At 34.2% G+C, this 8820-nt stretch overlaps 1 protein-coding gene across 1 annotated transcript in view; it reads right to left on the reverse strand.

Moving 5' to 3' along the window:
• LOC106871941 (uncharacterized) overlaps positions 1-8820 on the reverse strand; it is a 101902-nt gene that overhangs the window by 38440 nt on the left and 54642 nt on the right. The gene's annotated exons all lie outside the window — the stretch shown is intronic.

The raw sequence follows: 8820 nt of genomic DNA on the forward strand, positions 1-8820 counted from the left end.
ATATATATATATATATATATATATATATATACATACACACATATATACATATATACTATACACACACATATATATATATAAATACACACATACATATACATACATATACATATATATATATATATACATACATACACATACATACACATAAATATATATATACACATGTTTATATATACATATATATAAACACATATATAAACACGCATATATATATACATATACACATACATATATATTTATATATACACATACATATATACAAATATATATATACATACACGTGCATATATATACACGCATGTATATATATGTATATATACATACACACAGTATATGTACATACAAACACATATACAGTATATGTAAGTACTAACATACACATATATATATACACATGCACATATCTAAATAAATAAATACAAACTTACACACATGTACTCACACACACACACACAAATTAAAAAGGATATTTTGATTTGCTCCGAGTTTCGCGGCACTTCTTTCAATACGGATGATATTCTTTTTGTTTGCCGTGGATACGCCAACGTTTATAGCATTTCGCGCAGGCACATATACACATATCATCTCACAAAATGCACGAACATCACTTTAGTTCATACTTCTTTTGCCAGACATAGTTCCCAACAGACGCACACAAATTTTATCGTGTTACATATATAAATATACAAACAACTCCACTCCAACCACTATCTGGTGTTACGAGTCTATCAGCGTGCAAAATACAGGCAAAACACAAAGAAACATACACACACGCACGCGAAAATCTATGCACACTAGCTCAAATGCTATTCCTATAGGCATGCATGCGCTATTAACCCTCCACCCATCGTCATATGTGATTCTTTTCTATGTCTATCTCCACCTCCAGCTCTCTATAATCATCAGTTGCTATCTATCGTCCACTCAACTAACTACAAATTTATCTGGTTATTTATGGAGGCGAGCAGAGGGATTACTGTTTTGGCTCTAATAGTAGTTTCTTTTTCTATATACTATGTGTGTACATAGCATGTATGTATATGTGTGTAAATACACGCACACACGTCGAGTTTTTTTTTTGTGTGTATGTGTGTATTGTTCTTGTTGCAACTTGGTATTATTATAATTATTATTATCACACTTTTGGTAACTTGTCCCTGTAATGCTCCCCTCAATTGTTGCCCTTGTGGCAATAAAATTTATTATCATTATTATTATTAATGGGCGTTTAAAAACAAACCCACAGAAGGCGGTTGGTGATGGCTGAGTGTGGGCGTGGAAGAGTTTTGCATGGCATCAGGTGTTATGTGGCGCTGCTGGTGGGGGGTTAGAGCAAAAAGGGAAAGAGGAGGGTTCAATGTGGGTTTGCACACGCGCATGTGTAGGGCGGGTATGTTGTCTTTGAAATATTTTTGGGAGCTGCTCATTCTTTCGGGGTGGAGGAAGAATGGGGTGCAATGAAAATTTCTGGAGAAAGTCAGTTTTGCTATTTTCTTTAGCTGCAGTAGAGAACGGGGGAGGGAGGGGGAAAGGATCGGCGAGGAAACAAAGAAGAAACTGATGCGAGGGAATAACAGAAAGTGAAAGACAAAGGAATAGGGACAGATAGGAAAGAAATACCAGAAAGAGAGAGACAGACAGACAGACAGTGATTGAAAATGAAGTAGACTGAGAAGAAAGAGAGAAGAAATGTTTGTAAGAACAAATGAAAATAGGAAAAGGGAACTACAGATTGAGTCTTAAGGAGATAAGAAAAGATGCAACAGTGAAAGGTAAAAGAAATGATAGACAATATAAGCTGAAGCTGGCTAGCCAGTAGTAGTAGTAGTAGTAGCAGCAGCAGCAGCAGCAGAAGAAGAAGAAGAAGAAGAAAGGAGGAGGAAGAGGAAAGAGTCAGTTGAATTAACCCTTGTAGTTGTTATTTAGCCCCAGGTCAGCTCTGGCTGATCAGGCCTGCAATGAAAGTATTTCTAGTTTTTTGCCATCCAAATTTAAGGAACTGCAATATACTTTTGTTTGCTCGACATGCTAGATATACCAGTGAAATTTCTCTCTCAAACTGCATCCTGCCGTATAGATAACGCAATGCTAGCTTGGAAATTGACCTGAAGTGTAATTTCTAATCTAAGTTCTCAGTATGTTTACTAGTCTTTAACTACCCTGGAGAGGTGGAAACCAAAGTTGAGCCATGTTTTGGACTCAAATAGAGAACCTAATGTAGTTACATCAAAGAACTGTGAGTGAAAATTCTATAAACAAAAACTGTATGGAAGCCCATAAAAAGACCATTCCAGTTCTTTAACCAGGTCTTTGATTTGAGAATAAGTTCCCCACTTCTTGCTACTAGTAACAGTGATCCTAAAAATGCTTATTGATACCCTTTCTCCTTCTAAGTCATTAAAAAAGTATTCTAGATATCTCAACTAAATATTACTGGGTGAGATAACAATCTCCCTCAAATTATACACTGCTGTCTTAAATAAAAAATTAAAAAAAGAACTCTAGAAATATTGTTCTCAAATTTTGGCACAGGGCCTGGCATTTTCAGAGGAGGGAGTAGGTTTATTATATCAACCCTGGTGGTCAATTGTTACTTATTTAATCGACCCTGAAAGGATGAAAGGCAAGGTCGCCTTCAGCAGAATTTAACTCAGATTGTAAAAACAAATGAAATGCTGTTAAGCATTTTGCCCAGCACACTAACAATTCTGCCAGCTCACCGCCTTGAACTCATTGAATATTGATGACCTAGGCATTCAGCCAGGAAAAAAACCAAAAATAAAAAAAAGGATGGATGGGTTGTCATGGCTAGAGTGTCTTTAATCATAGGACTGTTGAATCGGCTGACACGGGGGCATCAACAAATGTAAGAAATACCAAAGAGTAGTACTTTAAATTACAGGAGTCTACTGTTTGTAACAATTAAGATGCTGTTTTTCAACTAAACAAAGTCAGTGTTCAAAGGGGAGTGGGATTATCATTGATTAAAGTGACTCCAATATATTACTGATAAATGTGTGACATGTACCAATAATATAAACAGACGTATAGACAAAGACATCAACTTCAAGGCTTCAACTGAGAACTAGGTGAAATGAAAGCAAATTTTTAAGCTGTCCAAGGACATTGGTGATGCTCTAACAGAGATCTGAAACAGAGTTTGGATCTTGGTTTGTAGAGATTTCACAATTTAAACATCAATGCACTCACTCAACACTTACCAACAGTGCCATCATTTAAAATGTTAACAACAGTATTTTTTTAAGAAAGAAGAAAAAGAGAAGTTGTGATGAGAAAGAGTGAGATGGTGCATGTATGTGTTTATATACATGTGTGTGTATGTGTGTATATATACATATGTATATAAACATGCTCATGTGTGTGCACACACGACAAGAGAGGATGAATGAGACTAGAAAGAAATGAAGAGTAGAAGATTGAGAAAATAAAGAATGAAAGTAAGGGATGTGGGGAGAAAGAAAGAAAGAAAGATAAATATTTTGTAAGGGAGGGTGATATGCAGATAAGTGAGAAAGCAAGAGATGGATAAATGTACAAAGGAAAAATTATACAACGAGTAGGAGTGGAGAGAAGGAAAAGTAAAAACATGTGGAGAGGAATTGGGAGTGTAAAGGAAGAGGATATTGAGAAGAAGACTGCTAGGGAAAGTTAAAGGGTTAATAATGGAACCATACAGAAGGGAAGCATGTTGCTGCAGCTTATAACTGCATGTGTGTGTATGTGTGTTTGTGTGGATTTAAATGATATTTTATTTGGTATGTTGTAATTAATGTAATAGGGAACATATATGTGTGTATGCACCCATACACACATATATGTGCATATATGTACACATACATAAACACACATCATCCAAAATTATAGACATGGCAAATACAATAAACTGTTAGAATCACTCACAAGAGAAATTGTATACATTCAAGAAATACTTCATTTATACATGTAGATGCATATATACACAAACACGCACATAAATAAATGGTAATATAGGCACACAATTGAATATTTCTTTCCAAAAGCAGACAAGATAAGACAAAGCAGATTAGCTTCTGCAGGTTCATTGGTAATGGCATCAAGTCAGACAGACTGTGTCACTCTCCAATAGGCTGTCTTCCATATTAAGGACACACACACACACACATACACATGCACACACTCACAGATGTAGAGGCACACTTCAAATCATTGGAGACAGCAAGATGACTACAGTATTTATTGACACTTGAATTTCCTTTCTACAGATGTTCATCTTGGTTTATTTAATAGATGTCCACACTTGTACACACACACACACAAAATAATTCAATTTTCCAGAAACCAATAAGTCTTAATTTGGTTTCCTAAGTCAATTTAAAATTGACTGGGTTGCACTGAAATTCATTTACATATGCTAGTTTCTATATTGCATCCAGCAAATGCATTGATACAACTAAATGAAGATATGGCCTAGTGGTTAGGGTATTACATTCATGATCGCTAGACCATGAGTTCGATTCATGGACTGGGCAGTGCATTGTGTTTTTGAGCAAAACATTTCTTTCATGTTACTCCAGTCCACTCAGCTGCAAATGGGTAACCCTGTGACAGATTAGTCTTCTGGTCAGGGAGAATGTAGGCCTGCTTGCCTAGCCAGAAAGGATGGCTTCATTGGAAAGCTAAAATAATAAGAAGCACATTGTGACTAGTGATTTATAGCATTATCTGACAGTCTGGCTGATACCATGATACATAAATACTATTCCATTGTGATACAAATAAAACGAACCAAGCATCTATTATATTTTCTCTTCTCCATTTTCTTATTAACTTTATATATACATACATATATATATTCATACATATCTACATGCACACAACCATACATTTACACACAAATGTATGCAAAGTCAGAAATTAAGGGCTTCAATCATTAAAAAAAATGCAAACATATGTATGTGTATTTAAATATACAAATAGTGCCAAGACAACAGATTGATTCCAGTAAAAGTGTACAAGTATTACATTATGTTTTCATAAACAACTGTTGCGTGTGCGTGTGCACATGTGTATTCACACAGATAGATGTACAAATGTAAAAGATCTCAACATGTCGGATTGAATATTTCATTAACAGTTTATGACTTAAGTCCACATTACTTAAATGCTTATAGATGCAAAAGCACACCTGATCGTTCAAATGCTACAATTTTAAGTGGTACAGAAGTGACAAGTCCTAAAGAAAGATGGCAGGAGGATATGTAAAATATATTTTCATATTTTAGTTTAAGTCACATGATGTAACCTATAGCCACTGATAATTGTTCAGTAACTGCTGGTCACAATAAAATTAGTTTCCTTTGCACTTGATAGAAATTCCAGTAAAAATTGCAGTGAAGTTTCAATAAAAATTAAGATACAAGACTATCTATCAATTACTGGCTTAAAATGAGGAAATTGTGAACTTCGTTGAGTGGTTTACAGCTTTTAAGTGACTCAGAGGCTGTTGCAACATATACAGTTTCTGAGAGAGACAAAACCAGCAGTTATGCAACTGAGCAAATAAGGTTATGCTATTACGGAAGTCTCCAAATAAAATAGTACAGGAATGTAGAATTTTTTCCAAACATGGACCTAAAGTCACTGGGTCTTAGTTCCATGTAATTCATTGGGATACTGTCAGGTGAAGTAAGAGTCACCAAATAAAGCCTTGGAAGAGCAGAATTTCCTCATTGGATAGAGTATGAGTAGGTACATGTTACTTTTTGGCTCTCACTGTAGTATGCACTGTTGGAAGCAATATTATCTAAGAATAAAGTTTGTGGTAATTATGCATGCTTAGGAAATGGTATCTAATGAAGGATAAAATTTCTTGACTATGTTTGTAGAGACATCTAATTATTTTCCACTTCCCAACTCTTTTTGGAACAAGGTGCAGGTTCCTCTATATATATACTTCTGACTAAAACCACTCCTCACTGATGTATCACTGTAATGGTGGATGGTGGCTCTGTCAAAACACCTCAATCTGAAGATAAATTGGAGATTCTTCTACAATTGCTAGTTTTTAAGTTTCTATTTAAAGTAAGGAGTGGTTGAAATTCCAATGAACGTATACAATCTCCACATAAGGATTTCTGTAAGGGGTAATGCATGCTGTTTTGAGATCCTTTGTAATGTTCAAGAAGTGAACTATAGTTATATTGTGGGGTGATAATTATGTTTTAGCAAATACCACAAACATCTTATGGCCTTTACACAACCTATTCTATCACTGGTTTGTGCTAAGCTGGGTAAGAAGTGAAACACCAAAAATAGCCTTTGTGTAAGGAGAGCTCCACATAGTTGGATGACCTGTAAGAAATAATGACCAAATCACACACTCCTGTTTTCAAAAGAACAGGTGAGTTAATGAAGCAAGTCCAACATAGCTATATAAGGATGGAACAATGATAGCTTGAATGGTGGTGGTGATAGCGGTGGCGGTTGAGAATTTTATAAAGATTTATTTATGGCAAAGCACCCATTGATAGATGACACTGAGATCCTGAAAGACCAGACCACTATTTATTGTTAAACTGATATGTGGAATGCATATGTGTCTTCGTGTATGATAGTTAAGATGTTGAAACCTTTATAGCTTTATTAAGACTATTTGTTAATGAACACCCATTGATGGATATCTTTGATCATGAAAGATCAAGCCATTGTCTATTATTGTTTCACTGGTGCATGGAATTAATGTGAATGTGTGTGTGTATGCATAGTAATTGTTAAAATATTGAAACATTTACAGTTTTACAGATTACATGTTCAATATTTTTAACAATTTCAATTAAAATGTTGGAATTAGGAAGAGAAAAATGTAAAAAAAAGCAAAATATTTTGACATTTAAAGTAAGAGAAATTTAAAACATTTAATAATCTTCATGTCAGTCATTCACACACAAATATAGAAATACACAGGTGCATATATACTTAACACAAAAGCTACATGCAATCTTGTATTTAAGCATATCATTGAAAAGTCTGCAGAACCTGAAGACAAATGCTCATGCACACACAATAGACTGTATTATGCAATCGTACATATGCACACACAACTGACTGCATTATACAATTGTACACACACATACACACACTTCCAAACCACTCTTTCCTGTGAGCACACCAGCACCTAAGTTATTCTCAATCACAAATACATAACAACATACCATTGGGTGTGCGTGTGTGTGTGCATATATATATATAGGAATATACATACATACGGGAAGGGGGGGTACATGCACGAAAATGCATTGTGCATTAATACACTTTTATGCTCACTCATTCTGCCACCTTTTCTCTTTTCCTACACACACACAGATACACACTGATCACATATATAAAACAAAATTGCATGCAAATGCATACAAGCAACGCAATCAAGATCAGTACATATAAACACACACATATATACTTATCATATATATATATATATATATATATATATATATTTTCCAAACAAGTGACACACACTAGCACATACATTCATAAACATCTGTTTCAGTACAAGCATTGGCATTTTCTCATTGCTCTAAATTCAGGTTATGCAGCACAGTTAGGCAATTGATGCTGCACTGGTGAAATCAATAAACACAGACAAGTAATTCAAAAAATTACAACAACAACAACAACAGTAACAGCAGTAGCTGCGACAACAACAACAACAACCATTATCAGCAGCATCAGTCAGTTCAGATAAGTACGTACATGAACTGAGTGCAGAAGCACACAACTGCACACTGCATTACTTCTCAGTGCATTTCAATATGCAGATCTGCTCTAATTTCTTCTCTCTATCTATAGAAGATTTATATTCAATTGGTCACGTATTTTCCCAAACTATCTGACCGAATATAAATAAATTTTCTATCAAGAGATATGGCATCTAAAGCACACATGCAATGAATAAATGTAAGTTTGTGCTTCTTGATGGTATCCCTGTTTGTGAGAGATGTAACATAAAAATTTATATAATAACAATAACGGTAATAATGGTAATTAGTAAAATAATTAGCAATAGAAAAGATTTGGGGCAGGGAGGCATATCTTCCTTTTCTCGGACACACTTGTAGATAAGCAAGCCAAAACCGAATGCATGGCTACAACAATGAAGGGAATGTACGTGCATGCATGTATGCAAATATATATTTATGAGTTGATGAGAGGGAGTAGGGAGGCTGTGAAAAATAGAGAGAATGTAAGCATATATGCGTACATACATATATCATGTTTTCCTGCAGGGTCTCCTCTTGTCTGTGTGTGTGTAAATGCATGTCTGTATGTGTGTGTGTGTGTGAGTGTGTTTATATGTATAAGTATGTATATAAAAGTGTGTATCTCTGTATTATGTGTGTATATGTGGTTCCAGGTATATATACACCGTGCATAAATGTATCTGCAGTGAAATACACCAGTGAATATTTTACTTCTTTTTATTTGCATAGATAAGTAGTAAGAAAGACTGGTGAACATGGATATATACTACCTAACAGAAATTTTACTTAAGTTATCTTCTTACTAATGACTAGATTGTGTCAATGATATTCGAAGTTACTGTCAAACTTTCTTTTGTACACTATATATATGTATGTATATATATATATGTATATATATATATGTATGTATGTATGTATATATATATATATATATGTATATATATATATATGTATATATGTATATATATATATATGTATATATATATATGTATATATGTATATATATATATATGTATATATATATATATGTATATATGTATATATATATATATGTATATAT

This window comes from Octopus bimaculoides, chromosome 21, assembly GCF_001194135.2.
Source record: "Octopus bimaculoides isolate UCB-OBI-ISO-001 chromosome 21, ASM119413v2, whole genome shotgun sequence".
In the NCBI taxonomy this organism is placed as follows: Eukaryota; Metazoa; Mollusca; class Cephalopoda; order Octopoda; family Octopodidae; genus Octopus; species Octopus bimaculoides.